The 27,111-nt window shown below is 39.3% G+C and overlaps 1 protein-coding gene across 7 annotated transcripts in view; it reads right to left on the reverse strand.

Moving 5' to 3' along the window:
* NCOA1 (nuclear receptor coactivator 1) overlaps window positions 1-27,111 on the reverse strand; it is a 261,841-nt gene that overhangs the window by 144,526 nt on the left and 90,204 nt on the right. Inside the window, exon 3 of one of the 7 annotated variants that reach the window (XM_060309244.1) lies at window positions 23,761-23,845. The exons of the other annotated variants lie outside the window; for them this stretch is intronic. The gene's annotated coding sequence lies outside the window, so the exon portion shown is untranslated. The remainder of the gene's footprint in view (window positions 1-23,760; window positions 23,846-27,111) is intronic. 7 annotated transcript variants of the gene reach the window in all.

The raw sequence follows: 27,111 nt of genomic DNA on the forward strand, positions 1-27,111 counted from the left end.
CTAGCTAAACAAATATAAAATACATATTCAAGGCCCCCCTTCAGTTTTTCCCTGTCTTTCCTTCTCCAAGCCTCTCATAAGGTTTTGGTATTCTACTTTTGGGATTATGCCCCAACTCCATAGATATGAATAGCTGTACACTTCCTTCAAAATTTGATCGAAATTCATGTTCTTTAGGAATACTTGCCTTTAATCCCATTCTGATCACTGTTTCCTGAAAATTTTCTATTATATATGTTGTAATACTTGTTCATATGCTTTGTTTTCCTATGCTGCACTTAAATATAAAAATTATATTATACAAATATATTCCTGGCCATAGCCATGCATGTTTCTTTTTAATTTTAACTTGTTAATATTCCTTATACTAATTTCAATTTTTTTTCATAGCTGATTTCATTTATGAAAATACTATGGAATCTTTTTTCCCCCACTGGAATTAATTACTTACTTGGTACCTATGATGGTTAATTTTATGTGTCAACTTGGCTAAGCCACAGTGCCCAGATATATGGTCAAACACCAGTCTGGATGTTGCTGTAAAGGGTTGGTTTGTTTGGGGGTTTTTGATGATATTAACATTTAAATCAGTAGACTTTGAATAAAGCAAATTATCCTCCATAATGTGGGTAGGCCTCATCCAATCAGTTGAAGGCCTTGAGAGAAAAATAACTGAAGTCCCTCAAGGAAGAGGTAATTCTCTCTGGAAACTGCCTTTAGACTTGAGCTACAACATCAACTCTTCTCCAGGTCTCCACCCTGCCAGCCTGCTCTGCAAATTTCAGACCTGCCACCCACCATAAGTGCATGAGCCAACTCCTTAAAATCAATCAATCAATCAATCAATCTCTCTCTTCTAATACACACACACACACACACACACACACACACACACACACACACACATCCTATGGATTCTGTTTCTTTGGAGAACCCTGACTAATACAGTGCCCCAGAGTTTAAAGTCTTGTTTGGTGACTATAGGGGACACAAAGCCAGGTCCCTCATGTCCCTCAATCAATTTATTCATGTAAAAATATATAGTGGTGGGCTTCCCTGGTGGTGCAGTGGTTGAGAGTCCGCCTGCCGATGCAGGGGACACGGGTTCGTGCCCCGGTCTGGGAGGATCCCACATGCCGCGGAGCGGCTGGGCCCGTGAGCCATGGCCGCTGAGCCTGCGCATCTGGAGCCTGTGCTCCGCAACGGGAGAGGCCACAACAGTGAGAGGCCCACGTACCGCCAAAAAAAAAAAAAAAAAAAAAAATGCAATAAACATCATGAGGTTCTGAGCTCAGGATACACTATTCATGGGAGCACAGGGAAGGGACACATACATAACTAAAGCTTCTGCATCAACTGAATCTTAACTGCCTATTAACTAAAATATTGTTCATCATATAATCACCCTTGGAAATCAATTACATACCATAAACATATAGAAATATAATAAAACCATTTAAAAAGAACAGAATGTGAAAACAAACACGATACAAATACTACATTTATATTCCTCTGAAGTGATTACTTTGTAAGAACTGAGGGGCTTTTCCCTGGTGGCACAGTGGTTGAGAATCTGCCTGCCAATGCAGGGGACACGGGTTCGAGCCCTGGTCTGGGAAGATCCCACATGCCGCGGAGCAACTGGGCCCGTGAGCCACAACTACTGAGCCTGCGCGTCTGGAGCCTGTACTCCGCAACAAGAGAGGCCGCAATAGTGAGAGGCCCGTGCACCGCGATGAAGAGTGGCCCCCGCTCGCAGCAACTAGAGAAAGCCCTCGCACAGAAACGAAGACCCGACACAGCCAAAAATAAATAAATAAATTTATGGGAAAAAAAAAAAGGAACTGAACTGGCTAAGGAATCTTAAGAGAGTAAGATTTAGAATGTTGAAGAATCTTGTTCCAGTTTGAAAAGCCAATCTGATTAACTGGAATTGGAAAGACACACATAGAATCTCACAGTTCATAAATCTCAAGCATACTATGTAAAATGAATATTGTAAAATGGGATTAGTCTTTAGTTCTTTGAAATGTATATTAAATCCTTATTTTGAAAGCATCTTAAGTATATATGAAAAGCGATTGAAATTTAAGTTCATTTAAGGATACTTCCAATGAATTTGCTGTACCTTTTACACTTGCAACTATGCTACCTTACATTACCAAGTAATATAAAAATTCAGGAACTATGTTCACAATGTAAGATATGACCACTGAAATTAAACATTAAAAAAACCCCATTAACTTAAGAATAATAGGCTCCTCCTCATTAGGGAGGACGCCCACACCCTTCCTCTCCCAGTGTGCATCTCTGCCTTGCTTCTATCTTCACTAAGCAAACTGTTTCTCTGTGTGCTCTCCCACTTCTTGTTGTGCTGTGTCTCTAATAATAAACTTTGTACCTGTTTTTACAGTTTTGCCTCCATGAAAAATGCATTTTTCACTGGGGGGCAAAAGTCAGGGGGTGTGGTGATTAGGATTCCTAGTTTTCATCCAGGCTACCCAGGTTCAATTCCTCGGCAGGGAATTAAGATCTCACTTCACGCCACCACTCACTGCTGCCTCTCCGAGATCAGATGGTGCCGAAACCCGGGAGTTCAAGATGTAAAGAAGCTCTTCTCCTCAAGCTACTTATGGTTTACAACAGTTTGGTAATTTACACCTGTGGGTAAAATTAAAACATTCATCTTTCTATCTGCTCCCTCCTGAGATTGGAAACTCTTAGGTTCCCAGCAGCTTTATCAGCTCCTCTATGCTGGGAACAATTAAATCATACTAAGGATAATCAGTCTAGTTACACTAGAAAATTGGGCGAAATGCCTTATGAACAATGCCAATATACAATTTCCCTGAAAGATCAAGGGCTGGAACAGAACAGACTAAGTCAGATAACCTGGGTATATACTGGGCTACAACTAATGGAAGTTCTTGACTTAAGTTCATACTTATGACCTTACTAATACTGCTGGCTATACTGTTTTCTATATTGCCTGTTTTACAAAATTGTTGTTTATTACATTACCACATGTGTGACTGAGCCTCTGATCAAATAATGATATATAGTTCCATATGAAATCAATGACTGTAATAGTGTAACTCTAGATATGAGAAGAAGCAACAAGAGGGAATATTCACCTGGACGTAAGGGATTAGTAAGACAAGTGGTCCAGAGGTTTTTGGCTACTGTTAACAGAGCTAGTCCAGTAACAGCACATTGAGTGGCCTGTCAACGAAATCTTCGCCAGACCTGAGAGTGAGCATTCCTCGCACCATGGGATAAAATGGCCATGAAATGCCCCCCCAACCATGGTTAAACTTATGACCATGAAGGGGCCCTGCTGACTGGAAACTGACACTTGCCATCTACCTCTACAAGGACTAAATCATGGCCACTGCAGCTGCTGACCTTCAACACCCCCTGAAAGGAGCTCAGGGTGGAGATCAGAAATGAGGCACTCTGTGCTCTGGGAAAAACTGGCAGGACAGGCCTTCAGATAGTTAGATATTTTCAGAAAAAGATTTTATGAGTCCAAATTCTTACATCTTCTCATACCTAGAAAAACACTAACATCATTAATGGTAATGTCTGCTTTGACTATTAAGGAGAAAAATTTCAGACCAATAGTACCTGTTATCTATGTGTTAATACCACATTAAAAGTTAAAACCTACTTAGATGAAACTAGACAACTGGCTACCTGGCTACAAGTCACCCCAAAGTGCCAGGTCCAGACTGGGTTTCAGGCTTTATCTCCTGAAAAGAAATGAGATCTATTTTCTCTATTAACATTCAGGTTGTCACTCCTCCAACTACTTCTAACTAGGTCTGTTATACCTACATCAATAACACTGGGTTAGTAGAAAAAGACGTCAAAAAGTTATATGACCATGCTCAATGGCTTCATTCCTTTGGACAGGGTAACCCAAGTGCTAACACTATCTGGAGTACAGTTAAAGTAACGCTATCAAATGTAACCTGGTTCTTACCCCTGCTTGAGCCCCTGGTTTCAATATTTCTTTTACTGATCTTTGGCCCTTGCCTTTTTAATCTACTTGTTAAGTTTGTCTGTTCCAGATTACAATAGTTTCCCTTCAAGATGACGGTGATGCACAGATTCCAGCTACTCCTCAGAATAACAAGAGAAGTCACCATGGGCCCCTTAATGAGACAGGACGAGAGCTCTCTGACCCCAACTAGGTAGGGCCTACGAGCCCCATGCCAACATGAGGAAGCTGGAGAAGACAGACCTTCGCCCTTCATCCTCCCAATAAAGATTTATTGGGATTCACATCTCTCAGGGGGGATTTGAGGAAGGAGATAGATGGGCTCCAGGCTAGACATTTACAACTGGCCTCCTGTTCACACTTCCTGGGGTGAGAAGAAGATGGGCTCCAGGCCGGACATTCATTACCAGCCCCCTGTTTACACTTCCTGAAACAAGAGACAAACGGGCTCCAGGACTACATATTTATGAACCAACTCCTGTCTGTATTTCGAGATCTGCACCTCGATATAAAAACCAGCAACAGAAATAGGGTAAATAACCAGACATTGGACATTTTTATGGCAGGGACAGAGTGGGACTAAACCCTGTTAAAAGATCAAGAGGTCATACATTTCCTATCCTTGGGGCAAGGGAAACATTGCACCTTAGGGGTCAAAAAGGAGGGGGCACCACCCCATAATATGTGATGCTAAAGCCATGCTAAGGCCTCTGGGCTGTAATCCATCTTGGAAAAAAGTTGCTCACATGTGTTGGGAAGGGTCCTAGGGCACGTCAGGTGCAGAAAAAGAAACCAGATAATTGGCCAAAGGTAAACAAAGACCCGGAAGAACTGCCCTATATAAATGACTTAACCACCTCTTTACTGCGCTCCTCCTCTTTAGGGAGGACGTCCACACCCTTCCTCTCCCGGTGTGCATCTCTGCCTTGCTTCTATCTTCACTAAACTGTTTCTCTGCGTGTTCTCCCACTTGTTATTGTGCTATGTGTCTAATAATAAACTTTGTACCTGTTTTTACAAAAAAAAAATAGTTAAATCTTAGATAGTGAAAAATGGTAAATGAAACAAAATCTTTTTTTTTTTTTTTGCTTTGGTCTTGTATTTAAATAAGGCGATCTCCTTAATTCCCAGTAGTCTGAGAATTTATAATGTTTCATAACTCTATCAGATTAGCATACTAATGACTATTATATAAAAGTTGCTGTCTATATTATTGTATGATTTTTTTTCCTTTGGGTTAATTAGAAAAACATCTCCCAACATTAATTAAACTGGTGATATTACTAAATGAACACAATCTCATATTTTACCACAAGTATTCTTTATCAACTAGTAAAACCTATATCCCTAGAGTAGGCACACAATAAACATCTGTTAAATGAATTAACGAAAGGTTCACAGGCCTGAAATTTCTGTAGTCTGAAGTCTCATGACCTTGCTCCTAAATTCTACTTCAATATGGACATTGCCAAAGGTAGTTTTTTTATGAAGACTTAGAGATTTTCCTTTGATGCTTTAGGGGCCCTCCATACAGATTTCCTCTAAGAAACTATATAACTAGTATCACACTAGTATTTCATGAAATAATTGGAACAAATTAGGAGAGATCTCTATCACACCCATAAAAGCTTTGTATTCAAATACCTTGCTGCCCAGCTGAAAGCTCAACAATCTCTGTGCAGAAGCCGTAAGGCTAAAAAGGCCCTAAGAAATCAAGATGCCACAAGAGCCCCAGAGGGACCCCTGTTAATTTGACAAGGATTAAACTATTGATACAATATTCTTGTGTAAGTCATTTAACTTCTAGGAGCTTCAGTTTCCTCACCTGTGAAAAATGGAGGTTGGTCACTCAAGATTCTTTAGAAAGCAAAGCAGATTTACCTTCATTATCCCTTCAGAAGGCAAGAAGCTTCAGAAGCCTTATAAAAAGGGTTTTGAACCTTGTTTGGGTGATGGACAGCTTTGAGACTTCAATAAAAGCTAGACACTTCACCTCAAAAGAATTTTCACGTGTACAAAATTTTGTATATAGTGCCAGGAAAGTTTAATGACCCTCTGAAGTGGTCCATGGAACTCAGAAATTTCTGTAAGTTTAAACAGAATTCAATAAATTGGGGACATGTTAATGAGTTTGAAAACAAAGCAGTACTTTGTAACTAAATCTTTTGATTTTTTTAAAACAAATTAAATTTTTTTTTTTTTTTTTTTTTGCGGTACGCGGGCCTCTCACCGTTGTGGCCTCTCCCGTTGCAGAGCACAGGCTCCAGATGCACAGGCTCAGCGGCCATGGCTCACGGGCCCAGCCGCTCGACGGCATGTGGGATCCTCCCGGACCGGGGCACGAACCCATGTCCCCTGCACCGGCAGGCGGCCTCCCAACCACTGTGCCACCAGGGAAGCCCAAAACAAATTAAATTTATTTTAAATTTCAAATAATAGTAAAGAGGAATTGATTACTTTTATGACTACCAAAGAGAAACATGGTTTTGAAGAACTGAAAACTACTAGCTTAGATAATTAAACTATGCTGGTAAATCAGAGTTCCAGATAAGTGATACCCGAAACCATTATGATTGTATGTCAATCTCAATTCTAATGAACCAACTGTAATAAAAATATTTACTTAGAATTCCTCATTTAAACAAACGTGTTCCTTTTGATATTCTTTTTTTGGACAATCCATTTGGATATAGGCCTTCAATAAAAATATAAGCTAAATACAAAATATTTACTTGCTAAAATGGCTTAAATTTCTGAAAGATTAAATAGCAATCATGTATTTTAAGAGTTGAACACAGTCTCATCACATCTTAATTTATAATTAAGATGAGTTAAGACTATTAAGCTACAACATAAATTTGCTCATTATTTTATATTGCTAAGAAAAAAAATGTTAAGTTTTCCAATGTAAAAGGAAAGAAAGTAGAGGGGCCTGACTTATCACAGAGGGAAAGAAGAAACAACTATACAATTCTGTAGAGATTAATTAAATACATGCAACTAATACTGGTGTTAAGGTTTTACAAATCATCTACAGAATAAGCCAAACGGATACTAATATCTGCTCTCACAATAGAGGTTCCAATGTGTAGATTTTTTTGTACAGGCTGCCGTTAGGATTCCTCTTGTCTAAAATGGGTCCCTGGGGAACTAGCAAGAAGAGATTCTATGATTATTTCCTGATGCAATAAAGGGAGAGGCCTTTGCAGTACTAAATTTAAGGAAAATAATGACTCTGCTCCAATTGTGATGGCAATATCCCTAATCAGGAATATAAAAGTAAAATGTCCACAATTTCTCGTGTATTCCTTTTTTGTATTTTTAGTTAAACAATATTTAATTTTAATTTAGTTTTCTTAAGGAAGTCTTTCTCATTAGCTCATGAAGTCATAAATTGGATCTTTTTATTATAAATTACAGTTTGTACAATTCACAAAAGAAAAACATTTACACACATTTATATACCCCACTTAAAGCAACACGGATTCTGGATTCTCCAGTGTTTCACTTACAGATTACTCGGGGATTGTGAATATACCACTGTGTTTACTTGAATAACTGCACATTTACCAGGAAATGAAGCAAATATCTGGAATTTAGTCTACAGTCATCCTTATGCGCTTAATTTATCTTCTAGATTCTCACCTCTGTTTATCAAAGAATGGTACACTTACTAAAAATCACAAAGATAATCAGTAGCAGAGTTAAATTAGAATCTAGATTTAATGCTTCTCTCCTCTTCAGTTGTTTCTTTAGATTTCTAAGAAGTCCTACTCAGAGCTGCAGACATACTGGGCGAGACCTTACAGGGTAGACTTCATAAGTAAATGCCTCTATGCCTGACAGCAGGATTCGCCACTAACCTGCTTTTGTGACATCAGGTATAGGACAACTTCTTAGGATCTCAGTTTTTGCTATTAGTAAAATAAGGATATTGGAGCAGATGATTTCCAAGGTCATTTCCAATTAAAATACGTAAGTCTACATTTATGGAAGTCTATGAATGAGTAACAGAATTAGAGTTAAGTCCATTTGAGACTACAGTCACAGTTATGTATGTAGGATTAGAAAATGGCAAAGAAATGTGGAAAAAATACAAAGTTTACATTTAAAGTTTCCTTTCACAATTTAGGTTTGGACTTATGACTGAAAAAGGCCCAGAAAGCCTACCACTTTTATCCAACTCCCCAGCACCCTCCTTTCATGATGCCACTATTCTAATATCCACAAGGAGTACAACCTAAGAGTATGCTTTACTCCAAATATAACCATTCCCATACCTGGTCCAAGATGAATTGATCCAGTCCATCTATATCAGGGATTGGCAAACTTTTCTGTAAAGAGCCAGACAGTAAATATTTCAGGTTTTACAGGCTATCCAGTCTCCGTAGCAACTACTCAATTCTGCCTTCAAAGTGCAAAAGCAGTCACAGACTATACATAAATGAATGAGCATGGTGGCTATGGTCTAATAAAACTTTATTTACAAAAAACCAGACTGTGGGCAGGATTTGGCCCATAGGCTGTAGTTTGCCAATCCCAGTATAGATCACACCAAGAAACAAGATGGTATAAACCAGGTATTTTAAAATTTTCAGAGTACTTTCACAGCCTAGAATAAAAGAGAACGTGATACAGTAGAATGTACCAATGCAGGTATTCAATACATACTAGATGCTTAATAAATATACTTTTCCTTTCTCTTCTCAACAGTGCCATCCCAAACTTACTTCTAGAAATCACTCATTCTGGCCCTCTGACAAGAGATGGCCCTTGATTCTTCTTGGTCCTGGCAAATATGTTCCTGGTACACTGTGTCAAGATTTTAGTGCTCCTTCATTCCTCCCTGCCTCCCCCGCTCCAAGCCACATTAATCCAAAGGTGCAACTTCCAACCTTATCCATCTGGGCCCCAAATGTCAGTATTACTCGCTGTTGGCCCCGGGAAGGTGTAAAGAAATAGAGAAGAGAAAGAAGAGGATAGAGAGAGGGTAGATTCAGGTGGAGGACAGGTGAGCAGTAGCATTACCTCCCTTTCCTGACTCTAAAAAGGAGCCAGGTGCTAACCTACTGTTAATTTAAATGAAAATATTGTCTACTCTAGTGGGAATAAAGAACATTCCACTTTATGCTAAGTGCTTCCTAATGAAAGAACTCAGTTCCAACAGGAGGAAAAAAAAAACGACAGTAAGCTTTTTTTCTTATGCTTTTATCTAGATCACTCTACCTCCAGCTGTGATGTTTTTAAAGCTCCAAGGAGCTCCTACTAGTAACTATGGTTACTGCTTCAAAACAGTACAGAAAAAGTAGGAGGGAATAGCAATTTGAGGAGAAAAACAATTTTCTTGATTTTCATCAAATGAAACTAGGTAAAGTAACAAGAGATAGATAGGCTGATGGCTGGGCAAGGGCCTCAAGACTGTTATCGAGGTGCTTGATCTCTCAGCCCCACAGGTCTAGTACCTCAATGGATCATTTTATCTTATCCAAGAGTGGTCACCAAAAGCTAATTTAGTCATTTGCAATGAACAGTATCTTATAAACTTAACTAATATTCTTGCCAGGAAGTCTGTCAATTTGCTTTCCAGCAGAGCAGTTTACTTGGGAAAAACAAATTAAAAGCACAAGGTTCCGTAGAAGTATATGATTCTGATCCTAAGAAGGTACCTATGGTTTTAACATAAAGCTGCCCACCTAATTCTTCTCAACCTTTGTTAGTCATAAAGGTTTTCATCAAATGTTCCTCTTTTCAAACTCCTTAGCAACCTTCTCAAGTTAATTAAATAATTCATACTTACACAGGGCCTATCATGTTTCCGGCACTGTATAAGACATTGGATACAGCACAATAAGGAAAAGAGACACAACTCATGCCTGTATGGAGCTTACAATCTAATGGAGAACAGACATTAAATACACAATTGCAAATTGTGTTAACATGCTATGAGGGAAAAAAACCTAAATGGTATTTACTGGGATATCAAGCAAAATATTCCAAATAGGAATAATGGGAGCCACCTTTACTGAGCCTTCATTAAATGCCTGGCAGGGTACATTCTTAAGTTAATATGCTTTGTCTCATACATGTCCCAGAACAATGTATAAGAAAGGTAGAATTATTCCTGATTTGCAGAGGAGGAAACTGATGCATGGGAGGCTGGTCACTTACCTATATCTACTTGATTCCAGAACCTGTTCTTTTTCTTACCCACAATCACACATCTTGCCTCCCACATATCCTAACACCACTATTAATTATTAAATTTTACCTGAGTTCTAAATTCTTGTTCTATCTCTACAATTAACTGACTTCATGCTTAAATCATGTCATTTCACCTCTTGGTCATTTCCCAAAATGGAACAGAATTACATGTTACTAAGGTCTTCCTGGCTTTTAAACTCTACAGTTTTATTATTTTTTTAATATAAATTTACTTTATCTATCTATCTATCTATCTATTTATTTATGGCTGTGTTGGGTCTTCGTTGCTGCGCACCGGCTTTCTTTAGTTGCGGCGAGCAGGGGCTGCTCTTCATTGCCGTGCGCGGACTTCTCATAGCAGTGGCTTCTGTTGTTGCAGAGCACGGGCCCCAGGTGTGGGGGCTTCAGTAGTTGTAGCACACGAGCTCTAGAGCGCAGGCTCAGTAGTTGTGGTGCATGGGCTTAGTTGCTCCATGGCATGTGGGATCTTCCCAGACCAGGGCTCAAACCCATGTCCCCTGCATTGGCAGGTGGATTCTTAACCATTGCACTACCAGGGAAGTCCCTAAACTCTACAGTTTTATGATTACTTAAATTTTTTTCCATTCCAGCATTTATACCTATCATATTTTACAGATCGTATGGTATAATTTAGGCAATTATCTATATTTGAACAATTCATTAATTAATCGTTCCACAATAATCACTGGTCAACTTTGTGCCAGGTATTCTTCTAGGTGTTAGAAATATAATAGTAAGCAAAATAGTTTAAAATCCCTGCCATGGTGGCACTTATAATTTAGTGGGAGGAGATACATGATAAATAAAACAAATAAGTTAATAATATAGTATGTTAGAATATGGTAAGTACTATGGAGAAAAATAAATCAGGGAAGTAGTATAGAAATTGCTTATTCCCCCATGCCTATTATGAGCAGGAATCTGTTAGGAACTAAGGCAAAAAAGACAAGCAATACCTGAGCGCCTGGCCTTGACCTGATCCACCTGCGTAAACACAAATATGAGGAATTCTAGAAAAGACAAAGTACAATGGGAACACACAGGAAAAAGCCACAAAGCAGAAGGAACTGAGCTGCAAACTGGATTTTGCTCTCTTACACACACACACACACACACACAAACACACACACACACAATCAAAAAGGAAAAAAATCATGTAAAAATGAATAGGGGCCCTATATTTTAAAGCCATGTTTCGAAATTTTACAAAACCTTATTGATAACTGTTTTTTTCCCCCAACATCTTTATTGGAGTATAATTGCTCTACAATGGTGTGTTAGCTTCTGCTGTATAACAAAGTGAATCGGCCATACGTATACACATATCCCCATATCCCCTCTCTCTTGCATCTCCCTCCCACCATCCCTATCCCACCTCTCTAGGAGGTCTCAAAGTACCGAGCTGATCTCCCTGTGCTATGCGGCTGCTTCCCACTAGCTATTTTACATTTGGTAGTGTATATGTGTCCACGCTACTCTCTCACCTCGTCCCAGCCCACCCCTCCCCTACTCGTGTCCTCAAGTCCATTCTCCATGTCTGCATCTTTATTCCTGTCCTGCCACGAGGTTCTTCAGAACTTTTTTTTTTTTTTTAGATTCCATATATATGTGTTAGCATATGGTATTTGTTTTCCTCCTTCTGACTTACTTCACTCTGTATGACAAACTCTAGGTCCATCCACCTCACTACAAATAACTCAATTTCGTTTCTTTTATGGCTGAGTAATATTCCATTGTATCTATGTGCCACATCTTTTTTATCCATTCATCTGTCGATGGACACTTAAGTTGCTTCATGTCCTGTCTATTGTAAATAGTGCTGCAATAAACATTGTGGTACATTACTGGTTTGGAATTCTGGCTTTCTCAGGGTATATGCCCAGCACTGGGATTGCTGGGTCGTATGGTAGTTCTATTTTTAGTTTTTTAAGGAACCTCCATACCGTTCTCCATAGTGGCTGTATCAATTTATGATAAATGTTTTTTAAAGATATGGAAAATAGAGACACAGACTATTTTCCTATTTGGGAAATTATTAAGATACAAAGTGTACAACAAATGCTAAAGGAAGTTCTCTAGGCAGGAAACATAAGAGAAGGAGAAGACCTACAAAAACAAACCCCAAACAATTAAGAAAATGGTAATAGGAACATACATATTGATAATTACCTTAAATGTAAATGGATTAAATGCTCCAACCAAAAGACACAGACTGGCTGAATGGATACAACAACAAGACCCATTATATATGCTGTCAACAACAGACCCGCTTCAGACCTAGGGACACATACTGACTGAAAGTGAGGGGATGGAATAAGATATTCCATTTCCATGCAAGTGGAAATCAAAAGAAAGCTGGAGTAGCAATTCTCATATGAGACAAAATAAACTTTAAAATAAAGACTATTACAAGAGACAAAGAAGGACACTACATAAAGATCAAGGGATTAATCCAAGAAGATATAACAATTGTAAATATATATGCACCCAACACTGGAGCACCTCAATACATAAAGCAAATGCTAACAGCCATAAAAGGGGAAATCAACAGTAACACAATAATAGTAGGGAACTTTAACACCCCACTTTCAGCAATGGACAGATCATCCAAAATGAAAATAAATGAGGACACAGAAGCTTTAAATGATACATTAAACAAGATGGACTTAACTGATATTTACAGGACATTCCATCCAAAAACAACAGAATACACTTTCTTCTCAACTGCTCATGAAACAATCTCAAGGATAGATCGTATCTTGGGTCACAAATCGAGCCTTGGTAAATTTAAGAACACTGAAATCATATCAACTATCTTTTCCAACCACAATGCGATGAGACTAGATATCAATTACAGGAAAAAAATCTGTAAAAAATACAAACACATGGAGGCTAAACAATGTTACTAAACAACCAAGAGATCACTGAAGAAATCAAAGAGGAATCAAAAAATACCTAGAAACAAATGACAATGAAAACACGATGACCCAAAACCTATGAGATGGAGCAAAAGCAGTTCTAAGAGGGAAGTTTATAGCAATACAATCCTACCTCAAGAAACAAGAAACATCTCAAATAAACAACCTAACCTTACACCTAAGACAATTAGAGAAAGAAGAACAAAAAACCCCCAAAGTTAGCAGAAGGAAAGAAATCATAAAGATCAGATCAGAAATAAATGAAAAAGAAATGAGGGAAACGATAACAAAGGTCAATAAAACTAAAACCTGGTTCTTTGAGAAGATAAACAAAATTAATAAACCATTAGCCAGACTCATCAAGTAAAAAAGGGAGAAGACTCAAATCAATAGAATTAGAAATGAAAAAGGAGAAGTAACAACTGACACTGCAGAAATACAAAGGATCATGAGAGATTACTACAAGCAGCTATATGCCAATAAAATGAACAACAAGGAAGAAATGGACCAATTCTTAGAAAAGCACAACCTTCCAAGACTGAACCAGGAAGAAATAGAAGATATAAACAGACCAATCACAAGCACCGAAATTGAAACTGTGATTAAAAATCTTCCAACAAACAAAAGCCCAGGACCAGATGGCTTCACAGGCGAAATGTATCAAACATTTAGAGAAGAGCTAATACCTAACCTTCTCAAACTCTTCCAAAACATAGAAGAGGGAGGAACACTCCCCAACTCATTCTATGAGGCCACCATCACCCTGATACCAAAACCAGACAAAGATGTCACAAAAAAAAGAAAACTACAGTCAAAATCATTGATGAACACAGATGCAAAAATCCTCAACAAAAATACCAGCAAACAGAATCCAACAGCACATTAAAAGGATCATACACCATGATCAAGTGGGGTTTATCCCAGGAATGCAAGGATTCTTCAATACACGCAAATCAATCAATGTTATAAACATATTAACAAATTGAAGGAGAAAAGCCATATGATCATCTCAATAGATGCAGAAAAAGCTTTTGACAAAATTCAACATCCATTTATGATAAAAACCCTCCAGAAACTAGGCATAGAGGGTACTTACCTCAACGTAATAAAGGCCATATATGACAAAACCACAGCCAACATCGTTCTCAATGGTGAAAAACTGAAAGCATTTCCTCTAAGATCAGGAACATGACAATGCTGCCCACTATTATTCAACATAGTTTTGGAAGTTTTAGCCACAGCAATCAGAGACAAAAAAAGAAAAAAAAGGAATCCAAATTGGAAAAGAAGAAGTAAAACTGTTGCTGTTTGCAGATGACATGATACTATACATAGAGAATCCTAAAGATGCTACCAGAAAACTACTAGAGCGAATCAATGAATTTGATAAAGTAGCAGGATACAAAATTAATGCACAGAAATCTCTTCATTCCTATACACTAAAAACGAAAGATCAGAAAGAGAAATTAAGGAAACACTCCCATTTACCACTGCAACAAAAAGAATAAAATACCTAGGAATAAACATGCCTAAGGAGACAAAAGATCTGTATGCAGAAAACTATAAGACACTGATGAAAGAAATTTTAGATGATACAAACAGATGCAGAGATATACCATGTTCTCGGATTGGAAGAATCAATATTGTGAAAATGACTATACTACCCAAAGCAAACAACAGATTCAATGCAATCCCTATCAAATTTCCAATGGCATTTTTCACAGAACTAGAACAAAACATTTCACAATTTGTATTGAAACACAAAAGACCCCGAATAGCCAAAGCCATCTTGAAAATGAAAAACTATACTACAAAGCTACAGTAATCAAGACAGTATGGTACTAGCACAAAAACAGAAATATAGATCAATGGAAGAGGATAGAAAGCCCAGAGATAAACCCATGCACATATGGTCACCTTATCTTCGATAAAGGAGGCAAGAATATACAATGAAGAAAAGACAGCCTCTTCAGTAAGTGGTGCTGGGAAAACTGGACAGCTCCATGTAAAAGAATGAAATTAGAACACTCCACAACACCACACACAAAAATAAACTCAAAATGGATTAAAGACCTAAATGTAAGGCCAGAAACTATAAAACTCTTAGAGGAAAACATAGGCAGAACACTCTATGACATAAATCACAGCAAGGTCCTTTTTGGCCCATCTCCTAGAGAAAGGGAAATAAAAACAAAAATAAACAAATGGGACCTAATGAACTTAAAAGCTCTTGCACAGCAAAGGAAACCATAAACAAGACGAAAAGACAACCCTCAGAATGGGAGAAAATATTTGCAAATGAAGCAACTGACAAAGGACTAATTTCCAAAATATACAAGCAGCTCATGCAGTTCAATATCAGAAAAAACTCAACCCAATCCAAAAATGGGCAGAAGGCCTAAATAGACATTTCTCCAAAGAAGATATACAGATGGCCAACAAACACATGAAAGGATGTTCAACATCACTAATCATTAGAGAAATGCAAATCAAAACCACAATGAAATTATCATCTCACACCAATCAGAACGGCCATCATCAAAAAGTCTACAAACAATAAATGCTGGAGAGGGTGTGGAGAAAAGGGAACCCTCTTGCACTGTTGGTGGGAATGTAAATTGATACAGCCACTAGGGAGAACAGTATGGAGGTTCCTTAGAAAACTAAAAATAGAACTACCATACAACCCAGCAATCCCACTACTGGGCATATACCCTGAGAAAACCATAATTCAAAGAGTCATGTACCACAGTGTTCATTGCTGCTCTATTTACAATAGCCAGGACATGGAAGCAACCTAAGTGTCCATCATCGGATGAATGGATAAAGAAGATGTGGCACATATATACAATGGAATATTACTCAGCCATAAAAGAAACAAAATTGAGTTTGTTTGAGTGAGTGAGGTTGATGTACCTAGCGTCTGTCATACAAAGTAAGTCAGAAAGAGAAAAACAAATACCATATGCTAACACATATATATGGAATCTAAAAAAAAAAAAAACAAAAAATGGTTATGAAGAACCTAGGGGCAGGACCAGAATACAGATGCAGATGTAGAGAATGGACTTGAGGACACGGGAAGAGGGAAGGGTAAGCTGGGACGACGTGAGAGAGTGGCATGGACTAATATATACTACCAAATGTAAAACAGATAGTTAGTGGGAAGCAGCCGCATAGCACAGGAAGATCAGCTTGGTGCTTTGTGACCACCTAGAGGGGTGGGATAGGGAGGGTGGCAGGGAGACGCAAGAGGGAGGCAATATGGGGATATATGTATATGTATAGCTGATTCACTTTGTTATAAAGCAGAAACTAACACACTATTGTAAAGCAATTATACTCCAATAAAGATGTTTAAAAAAAATACCATATGCTAACACATATATATGGAATCTAAAAAAAAAAAAAAAATGGTTCTGAAGAACCTAGGGGCAGGACAGGAATAAAGACGCAAACACGGAGAGTGGACTTGAGGACACGGGGAGGGGCAGGTGTAGGCTGGGACGAGGTGAGAGAGTGGCATGGACATATATACACTACCAAATGCAGAATGGATGGCTGGTGGGAAGCAGCCACATAGCACAGGGAGATCAGCTCGGTGCTTTGTGTCCCCCTAGAGGGGTGGGATTGGGAGGGTGGGAAGGAGACACAAGAAGGAGGGAATATGGGGATATGTGTATACGTATGGCTGATTCACTTTGTTATACAGCAGAAGCTAATGTATCATTGTAGAGAAATTACACTCCAATAAAGATGTTGGAAAAAAAAAAGATAAAAAGTGATCTGAAAGTTATAGGCTTATTACAAGTCAAATAAAAACCAAAGTGTGTTTTAGAAACATAATCATATAAGAAAAGAGTAAAAGAGTAAATAAAAAGTAAAAAAAATAAGAGTAAATCTGTAAGAAAAAACAAGGAAATTTTGAAAAAGAAGAGTAATGAGGGTAGATATATCCTAATGATTATGAAAGCAGTTGTTGATATGCTTTTCCCATTTGCATTTCCTTCTACTTACTTCCCTACTATTCTATGAGTAGCATCCATTTCCTTGGAGAAGTTTAAATATAAAAGAGAAATATTTAATGCTCACCTTCTGAATTAAAGAAAAGATTTTGCAGCAAGATTAAGTCTTAAAAGTCTGGTTTTCCCAAAGAAGGAAAATTTTTTTAACACTAATATTTTCTGACCAAGCCTGAAAGACTCAGAGTACAGTTTCTTCCACTTTGTAGAGCAGATATCCCTTCTGCTCATGACAGCTAGAACATAATGCCTACTACCTAGGGTAGAAGGAGGATAAAACCTAGAGACTGTAAATTAACGCCTCAAATTCCTGATTCTGGCCAAAGGACTGTGGGATAAAGAAGTAGAACAGAGACAGGAGAAGCAAGTGATCAGCCCAGTACTCCCATTACCCTCTCCAGCTGGAGGTTGCAAAAGGAAAGGAATGTTTGAAGGAGTGGGGAAATCTGGGAGTTAGAATGGATTTTGCTCTGCTTCCTGTTGAGAAAGTGCGAAGTCACTGCCTTCCAGTAACATCCTGCACGGCCCCAACTGCCCTGCCCCCCAACCAAACTTTTACCTCCCCTCATGCACATCTAGCACAAGCTGGAGAGAGCCACATCAAAGCATAGGCACAGAAGCACAATCAGATTGAGGAAGGTGTGAGATCGGCTCTGGGGTCTCCCTTTTCTCCCCTGTGCCATGGAAGGCTCTGGGAAATTCCTGGGTGCTGTAAAGTAGTTCAGGAAAGGTAACTTAAGATGCTGGATGTTGAGTTTGCCAGAAGAGGTCATTGTCATAGGGGCAAAGTAGCTCCATAGCAGAGGCCTGGAAAAGAGACCACCTGGCTAGCGAGTCAATGGGAATCCCTAGCCAGACATCAGGTTACCTGTGACACCTGGGAAGATGGCAATACATCCTGGGAACCAAGAAAACAGATCTCAAGTAACATCAGTTGTAAACTTCAGCTTCAGATATCTGAAGAATACCCAAGGACAAAAGCACCACAGTAGTCACAATTCCAGGGAATAGCCTGACCAGTTACTTTAAAGGAGAGACCAGTGAGAAACAGAGAAGATAGCACATGGATTGAGGGTTCTGGTATCCTTCCATGATTACAAGGTCACACAAGCACCCATAAGTCTGGATTCCATTGTGGGAAGGCATGAGAGAAGAGATGATACTTGAATGACTAGTATCCAGAGACTGAAATATCCAAAGAGATCAATTTAAATTACCACATAAGACTTAGTTTACCAGCTTGGAGTAAGACTGGTACTCTTCCTCCAGTTACCCAGTTCCCAGAGTTCATCAAAAGGAAGAGATGACTTATAGAAAAATAAAGAAGCTATATTTTCTTTGCACACCTAAGTGAGTATGAGTAAGCTGTGATCCTGCTACAGATTTTATGATGTTTATTTTATGTGAGTATTCAAAAGAAAAACTTCTTGGCGTAATAGAAATCAACATCGCTTTAAGAGTAACAATGGACTTCCAGTTCAAGATGGCAGACTGAGCGTCTATCTCTTCTCCTTCTTAAACACCTCATGCCAGGCCACAGAACAAATGAGTGAAAAATCACCGAAGATGACCAGTACAACTCTGATGATAAAGAGTAAATGCTGGCCACAGCACTTACTGTGGGTTTAAAGTCTCTGTCAGAGGGCTTATAGTGTGAACTTTGAGTTGAAGATAATAGCAGGTTAAGGACAATCTCGATAGACTGTGATCGAGGGAAGATAACTCAGAACTAATCAGAACTCTCCCTGCAGATAAATTCCTTCCCTATAGCAGAAGTTGAAGGAGGGACAGGGACAAGCTTGTTAGCCTGGTCTTTGCAAATGCAAAGAAAAGGGGTGGGGTGGGGAGGAATCCACATCCCATTTACCACAGCAAGTAGGAAACCAACTGGCAGAGTCCTGTGGTCAGCAATGATATTCAGTGGAAGACAATGCTTTGTAAAGGAGAACACTGACCTGTACCAAATTACACCAGTTACCAAGATGTTACCAGCATCAGAATCATTTAAACTGTTTAAGTGCATACTGAATCATACTGGTGCACCCCAGACATACTGAATCAGATTTTTTTGTGAGTGAAGCTAGGAATCTGCATTTAAACTGGGTCCCCAAGGAATTGTTACATGTATTCAAGTTGGGCAACCACTGATTTAGACATTCATTTAAAAATTCTATAAAGAAGAAAAGCCAAGAATCACCAGCTACTTAATGAAAACTAAGAGAGGCACTAAGGTGAAAAAGCACAGGCACCATGACCCACAGAAGAGAGAGTAAAGCAAAAAAAAAGAAATAAGATGTTTAGCTTATATTTGTATCTTCAGAGAGATTCAAGAGGTCAATATAGGGGCTTCCCTGGTGGCACAGTGGTTAAGAATCCACCTGCCAATGCAGGAGACATGGGTTCGAGCCCTGGTCCGGGAAGATCCCACATGCCGCAGAGCAACTATGCCCATGCGCCACAACTACCAAGCCTGCGCTCTAGAGCCTGCAAGCCAGAACTACTGAGCCCGTGTGCCACAACTACTGAAGCCCGCGTGTCTAGAGCCTGTGCTCCGCAACAAGAGAAGCCACCGCAATGAGAAGCCCACACACCGCAATGAAGAGTAGCCCCCAATCACTGCAACTAGAGAAAGCCCACGTGCAGCAATGAAGACCCAACGCAGCCAAAAATAAATAAATTTATTTTTTAAAAAAAGAGGCCAATATATCCATAAAATAAAAAAACTCTGTTCATAAAATATAGCAACCAACAAAAAAGAATTTTTAGAAAATAAAAATAATTTTCAAAATGAAATAACATGACTTTCAGTGACAGCCAAGATGGTAAGCCCATTACATCTCTCCCACTAGTTGGCCATCTGCATAACTAGTAAAAACTCTGGAGAGAATCCTAAAAGCAACTACCTGAGAACTCTGAAAAATAAACAATGGCAGGCACATTGGGGAGGGAAGTCAAAACTTGAAGAATAAGCAATAGGGCAGTGAGTTTACTCTATTTTGAAAACCCTTTCTTTGTTTACCACTTTAACATGAGGGTGGGTAGAGTCCCAGAATTACGCAGCAGAGGCACATAGCAAAAACTCCAAGAGAAAGCCCCTCTTTCTCACTGGAGTAAAAGGGTCATCTGCAAGCTGGAAAGTGTATAAGTTTGGGGGTGAGGTTTCCAGTTCCTTTTCTTTTCTTTCTCTTCTGACCCACTCTGAAGACAGTCCAAGTTATAAAGCTATACTACTGAGGCAGGAAACCTAAAAGCCTAAGAGAAAACTGGCCCCAACCTCCTAAGGAACTAGAAAAAGGAGCCATCGTTGTATGAAGAGTATTGGAGTGGGGGAACTCCTCACTTCTCCTTTTTTTCCCCCTAACCTTTCAACCCAGGAGGGCCTCAGTGGGGTATAACTGTGCAACAGTGAGGTGCGGGGGGAGGGGGTAGCACCAAGACTCTGAGAGAAAGCAACTTCAGCTTTCTAATGAGAAGGCCAGGAAAAGACCCCTGGGAGCCAGAGAACATAAGCAAAGTCCCCAAGAGTACAGAGACAGAGAGAATTCCACAAGGTGCATAAGTATAGATAATAAAGAGGTATCATTTTTTCCCCCAAATGAATCTTTAACCCAATGCAATTCTAATCAAAATCCTTCATATCCTTATTGTTTTAACTTGATGAATATATTCTAAAGTAAGTCTGTAAGAATTACTACCAAAAAAAAGAGCAAGACAAACATTTTTGAAAGTCTAGTGAGAGAAAATTTCAAAGTTACATTAAATAATATAACATTAAAAGAGTATGGGGGGCTTCCCTGGTGGCGCAGTGATCGACAGTCCGCCTGCCGATGCAGGGGACACGGGTTCGTGCCCCGGTCTGGGAAGATCCCACATGCCGCGGAGCGGCTGGGCCTGTGAGCCATGGCCGCTGGGCCTGCGCGTCCGGAGCCTGTGCTCTGCAACGGGAGAGGCCACAGCAGTGAGAGGCCCGCGTACCGCAAAAAAAAAAAAAAAGAGTATGACAGGGCTTCCCTGGTGGCACGGTGGTTAAGAATCCACCTGCCAATGCAGGGGACACGGGTCTGAGACCTCATCCGGGAAGATCCCACAGGCCGCGGAGCAACTAAGCCCGTGCGCCACAACTACTGAGGCTGTGCTCTAGAGCCCACGTGCCACAACTACCGAAGACCGTGTGCCTAGAGCCCATGCTCAGCAACAAGAGAAGCCACTGCAATGAGAAGCCCGTGCACCGCAACAAAGAGTAGCCCCCGCTCGCCGCAACTAGAGAAAGCCCACACACAGCAACGAAGACCCAACGCAGCCAAAAATAAATAAAATAAATTTATGCAAAAAAAAAGAGTATAAATATATAGCATAAACATAAACAAAAGCATAAACATAAAAAGAGATCAAAAGAACATTATATAGACAGACAAATACACGTATATATGGGAATCTTATATATGATAAAGGTAGACTTCAAACAGTGGGCAAGAAAAGAAACATTCAATAAATGCTATCAGAAAGAATTAACTAATTTACGAGAAAAAAGTTAGATTTCTACATAACATAATTATAAAAATTCTGAAAGATTAAACAAAAAATATTTATGCAGATGGCCAACAGGTGTATGAAAAGAAGCTCAATATTGCTAATTATTATAGAACTGCAAATTAAAACTACAATGAGGTATCACCTCACACCAGTCAGAATGGCCACCATTAAACATTAAAAAGTCTACAAATAACAAATGTTGGAGAGGGTGTGGAGAAAAGGGAACCCTCCTACACTATTGGTGGGAATGTAAACTGGTGCAGCAACTATAGAGAACAGTATGGGGGTTCCTTAAAAAACTAAAAATAGAGTTACCATATGATCCTGCAATCCCACTCCTGGACAAAACTCTAATTCAAAAAGATACATGCACCCCAATGTTCACTGCAGCACTGTTTACAATGGCCAAGACCTGAAAGAAACCTAAATGCCCATCAATGGAGGAATGGATAAAGAAGATGTGGTACATATATACAATGGAATACTAAAAGAAGATGTGGTACATATACACAATGGAATACTACTCAGCCATAAAAAAAGAACAAAATAATGCCATTTGCAGCAACATGGATGAACCCAGAGATCATACTAAGTGAAGTAAGTCAGACAGAGAAAGACAAATACCATATGATATCACTTATATGTGGAATCTAAAAAAATGATATAAATGAACTTATTTACAAAACAGAAACAGACTCAGACATACAAAACAAACGGTTACTAGAGGGTATAGCAGGTTGGGGGGGAGGGTAAACTAGAAGTTTGGGATTAACAGATATATACTACTATATAGAAAATAGATAAGGACCTACTGTATAGCACAGGGAACTATACTCAATGTCTTGTAATAACTTATAGTGGAAAAGAATCTGGAAAAGTGTATATATATATATACACATCTGAATATAACTGAATATATATATATAACTGAATCACTTTGCTGTACACCTGAAGCTAACACAACACTGTAAATTAACTATACTTCAATTTAAAAAATGGTTAAAAAAATTTTTAAATGATAGAAGACCAACAGCCAATAAACATATGACAAAAAGAAGTCAAATAATTGCAACTTAAATGACATTCCTTTTCTTTTCTTTTAGATTCCCATTATGTTTTTAAAATTTAAAAAAGTCTAAGTATATGTGTGTGTCTGCATTCACTTAAGTGTGTCAAATCTTTGGATTTTTCTACACTGAAAAAAGAAAAGAGAAAAAATTAGAAGAAATCTGAATACATACTTATCTTCTAAACTTCTATACATAAGAAAGAAAACATATAAAATTAAAAGGCAAGGGCTTCCCTGGTGGCGCAGTGGTTGAGAGTCCACCTGCCAATGCCGGGGACATGGGTTCGTGCCCCGGTCCGGGAAGATCCCACATGCCACGGAGTGGTTGGGCCCGTGAGCCATTGCCGCTGAGCCTGCCCGTCCGGAGCCTGTGCTCCGCAACGGGAGAGGCCACAATGGTGAGAGGCCCGCATACCGCAAAAAAAAAAAAAAAATTAAAAGGCAAATAAAAAGGGTAAAAGTATTTGTTTTGACACTAAGTATCAAGAACCTTAGAAAATGTTGATGCCCCCCTGAGAAACTGTCACAATTTAGGAAAGTCTTCAATTCTAGACTCATGTTTGACAGCTACATGACCAGATAAATCACACACCACTTTGAGCAGCAGTTTCTTCATTGTTAAATATGAATACAAGCCACTAATTCTCAGGGTCGTTGTGATATTTAAAAGAGCAACAAAGCACGTAAAAAAGTCTCAAAAGCTATAGAGGAGATGGTTAACCCAAGGCCTGTGAACTCTGGGGGACTTCAGAAGGTCCTCGAACTCTCTGAACGTCTGTGAATGTTTGTGAAAAGTAACTACAGCTTTAAGTAAACCCTCCAAGGGGCTCCTGATCCAAAAGAAAACTGAAAAGCACTACAAGCAAACAGCAAAATCAAAGTGAAGATATTCTCCCCGCTTGATGCGTCCAGCTTCATGTCTGGCACATACAGGCCGAAATCAGGAACTCACTATAAAAATCCAAGTAGTATTTAAGAGGATATTAAACTTACCCCATTTATTTCAAAACCCCTCAGAACAGTACTTAATGATTTCTTAGCATATTAATTCAACCTCTGACGTAGTTGTAAAGAGAGCCTGAAATCAGGAAAACAGTATTACAGTCAGTCATAGCTATTTGGATCAATCACATGAAATTAATGCAATCCGCTCTAGAAAATGAGAGTAGGGGTGGGGGTGAGGGTGGTGGCAATAAATAAATTTAATATATTTAAAGTAGTATTCTAAATTCATTAAGATATTCATAATTAATACATAAGCTACCTTGGGACATTCTCTTGAAGCAAACAAAAACTAGAGGTTTTATGTATATATTTTTAATAAAATGGGATATAGAAAATTATTGCTCTTTCTCCAAAATAATTAAGACTAAAAGATTAATTCTAAAACTTCTACTTCTAGATGGCGAGCCATACTTTCATTTAAAAAAAAATTTAAAGCCCTATAAGTGAGGCACACTGATAAAATTCTACCCAGTCAAGCATATGGCAAGCAGACTAAAAGGTAATATTAATTAAAATGAAAACTAAATAATTAAGAATTTAAAGTACTTGAGGACTTCCACTTCCGGGAAGGTGGAATAGCTATATTTTTCCCTATTCTTCTCACTAAGTAAAACTAAAAGTCCTGGACAACATATATAACAAACATAAGAAGACTCTAGGGCTTCCCTGGTGGCGCAGTGGTTGAGAGTCCGCCTGCCGATGTGGGGGACGCAGGTTCGTGCCCCAGTCCGGGAGGATCCCACATGGCGCGGAGCGGCTGGGCCCGTGAGCCATGGCCGCTGAGCCTGCACGTCCGGAGCCTGTGCTCCGCAACGGGAGAGGCCACAACAGTGAGAAGCCCGCGTACCGGGAAAAAAAAAAAAAAGAAGACTCTAAAGGTGGAGAAATGAAAGCAGATCAGGTAGAAATCACCAGATCTAAGGAAAACAACATGGTGGTGAGTTCTATGGGTTTTCTTCTGTGCCCTATATATTCTAGACTTGGAGTTGAAGAAGCTGGCAACCTAGAAATACCAATAGGCCCAGACCCTCCAAAAAACCAAACAAACAAAACAAATTCCTGTTCTCCCAGCCAAAAGATCAGGAAAGAAACAATCTAGACAAAAAGCTGTTATACCCAGACAAACACTATAAAACAAAACAAAACAGAACTGTGGCGCCAGCATCACCAGCAAAGGTCAAGTGGAGAGCCTGGACTTCCACCTCTGCCAAACTGTGACAAGGCACCCCATACTCCGCACCACAGGGGTGTCAGAGAAGGCCATTTGGGAGTTGGTCCCTACCAGGTGACAATGAGACCTCCTTCCGCTTGGTGTCAGTGAAGACCACATGGAAAGCTTAGATGTCCACCTGGCAGTAAGAAGGTGTACTTCCCCCTTCCTGGTGTAGGCTGGTGTCAGAAGAGGCCTAGTGGAGTCAGGCCTTTCACCACTGCCCAACAGTAAAAAGGCCCTCCCCTCCCCCTCAGTACAGGTGTACACTGAGGCACACCTGCCTTCCCAGCCAAGGAAAAGTCAGTGGAGGCCAGAACTCCCATCCCTGACAAGCAGTAATGAGGAATCTCCCACCAACTTGAGAGTCAACAGAGGCAGAGTGAGGAACTTGGACTTCTATCCCCTCTGGGCAGTAATGTGACAGAGCACTCCCCTCTTTCCCATGTTGGAGCAGTGCCAGAAGAAGCCAACTACATCAGAATGTGTAAATAAGATCCTGAGTCGCAGAACATAATATCCAAAATGTCCAGGTATCAAATAAAAATCACTCATCATAACAAGAACTCTCATAACACTCATCATAACAAGAAATATGTCAAACTGAATGAAAAAAGACAATCCACAGAAGCCAATACCAAGATGAGGAAGATGGTAAGATTATCTGATGAAGACTTTTTTTTTTTAGTGTTAAGTAATATTTACTGAACATATATTATGTGCTTAGCTAATGCTATAAACATATTATACATATTAACTCTACCCTTACCATAATTCTGTGAAGCAGTTACTGTCACTAATTACTGTTATTAATCCATTTTACACATGTGAAAAGTGAGGTACATAGAGATTAAATTACAGATAAAAACCCCAGAGGTTGCCCGGATTCATAAAGTTATTGAGAGGTAGATCCTGGCTTAGAACCCTGATGGCACCCCTCCTGACATAATGTTTGAAGTGGCCATGATAAAAATGTCTCAAAGAGCAGTTATGCACATGCTTGAAACAAATAAACAAAAAGATAGGGAGTCTCAACAAAGAAAAAATACACCAAAAAGAAAAGACTTCAGAACTGAAAAAATATAAAAACTGAAACAAAAGACTCAACAGATGAGAACTACAGTAGAATGGAGAGGAAAGAGGGAAGAATCACTGAACTGGAAGACAGAACAATAGAAACTACCCAATCTGAACAACAGAGAGAAAAAACTGAAAACAAATAAACAAAGCCTTGGGGTCCTGTGGGACTACAACAAAAGACTTACCTTCCAGGACTTCCCCGGTGCAGTGGTTAAGAATCCGCCTCCCAAGGCAGGGGACGCAGGTTCAAGCCCTGGTCTGGGAAGATCCCACATGCTGTGGAGCAACTAAGCCCATGCACCACAACTACTGAGCCTGCGCTCTAGAGCCCACGCGCCTAAAGCCTGTGCTCCACAAGAGAAGCCACCGCAATGAGAAGCCTGTGCACCGCAACGAAGAACAGCCCTTGCTCACCACAACTACAGAAAGCCCACATGCAGCAATGAAGACCCAACGCAGCCAAAAATTAATTTATTTTTTTAAAAATAATAATTTTTTTAAAATCTTAAAAAAAAATTTATCTTCCATGTCATCTGAGTCCCAAAAAGAGAGAAGAAAGAGAGTAAGACTGAAAAAGTCCTCTAAGAAACAAAAACTTGTAACTTCTCAAGCTTGGCAAAACACACAAACTTACAGACTCCAGAAGCTAAGTGAATCCTACACAGCATAAGCCCAAAGCAATCCGTATCAAGACAGTTCACAGTTAAACTTCTGAAAACTGAAGACAAAGAAAATGTAATGAAAACGGCGAGAGAGAAATGATGCTTTAACTATAGGGGAAAAACAAATCAAATGATAGATTTCTTGTCTGAAACAAAAGAGGGGTGAAGGAAGTGGCACTGAAGTCCACATCTGATCATGTGTTTCTATATCTGTTTTTCTCTTGTTCATGACTCTTGGCATGCCTGGAATCTGGAGATTTGAATGTCAGGTATTGCATAACAAAAACTGTAGAGGCTGTGACTGATATTATCTTTTTCAATAGAAGATTTTCTTTAGTTTCTGGTAGGCAACAGGAGCTAATCCAATAAGAGATTAAGCTAATTTGA

Source organism: Globicephala melas, chromosome 12 (genome assembly GCF_963455315.2).
Source record: "Globicephala melas chromosome 12, mGloMel1.2, whole genome shotgun sequence".
Classification (NCBI taxonomy): domain Eukaryota; kingdom Metazoa; phylum Chordata; class Mammalia; order Artiodactyla; family Delphinidae; genus Globicephala; species Globicephala melas.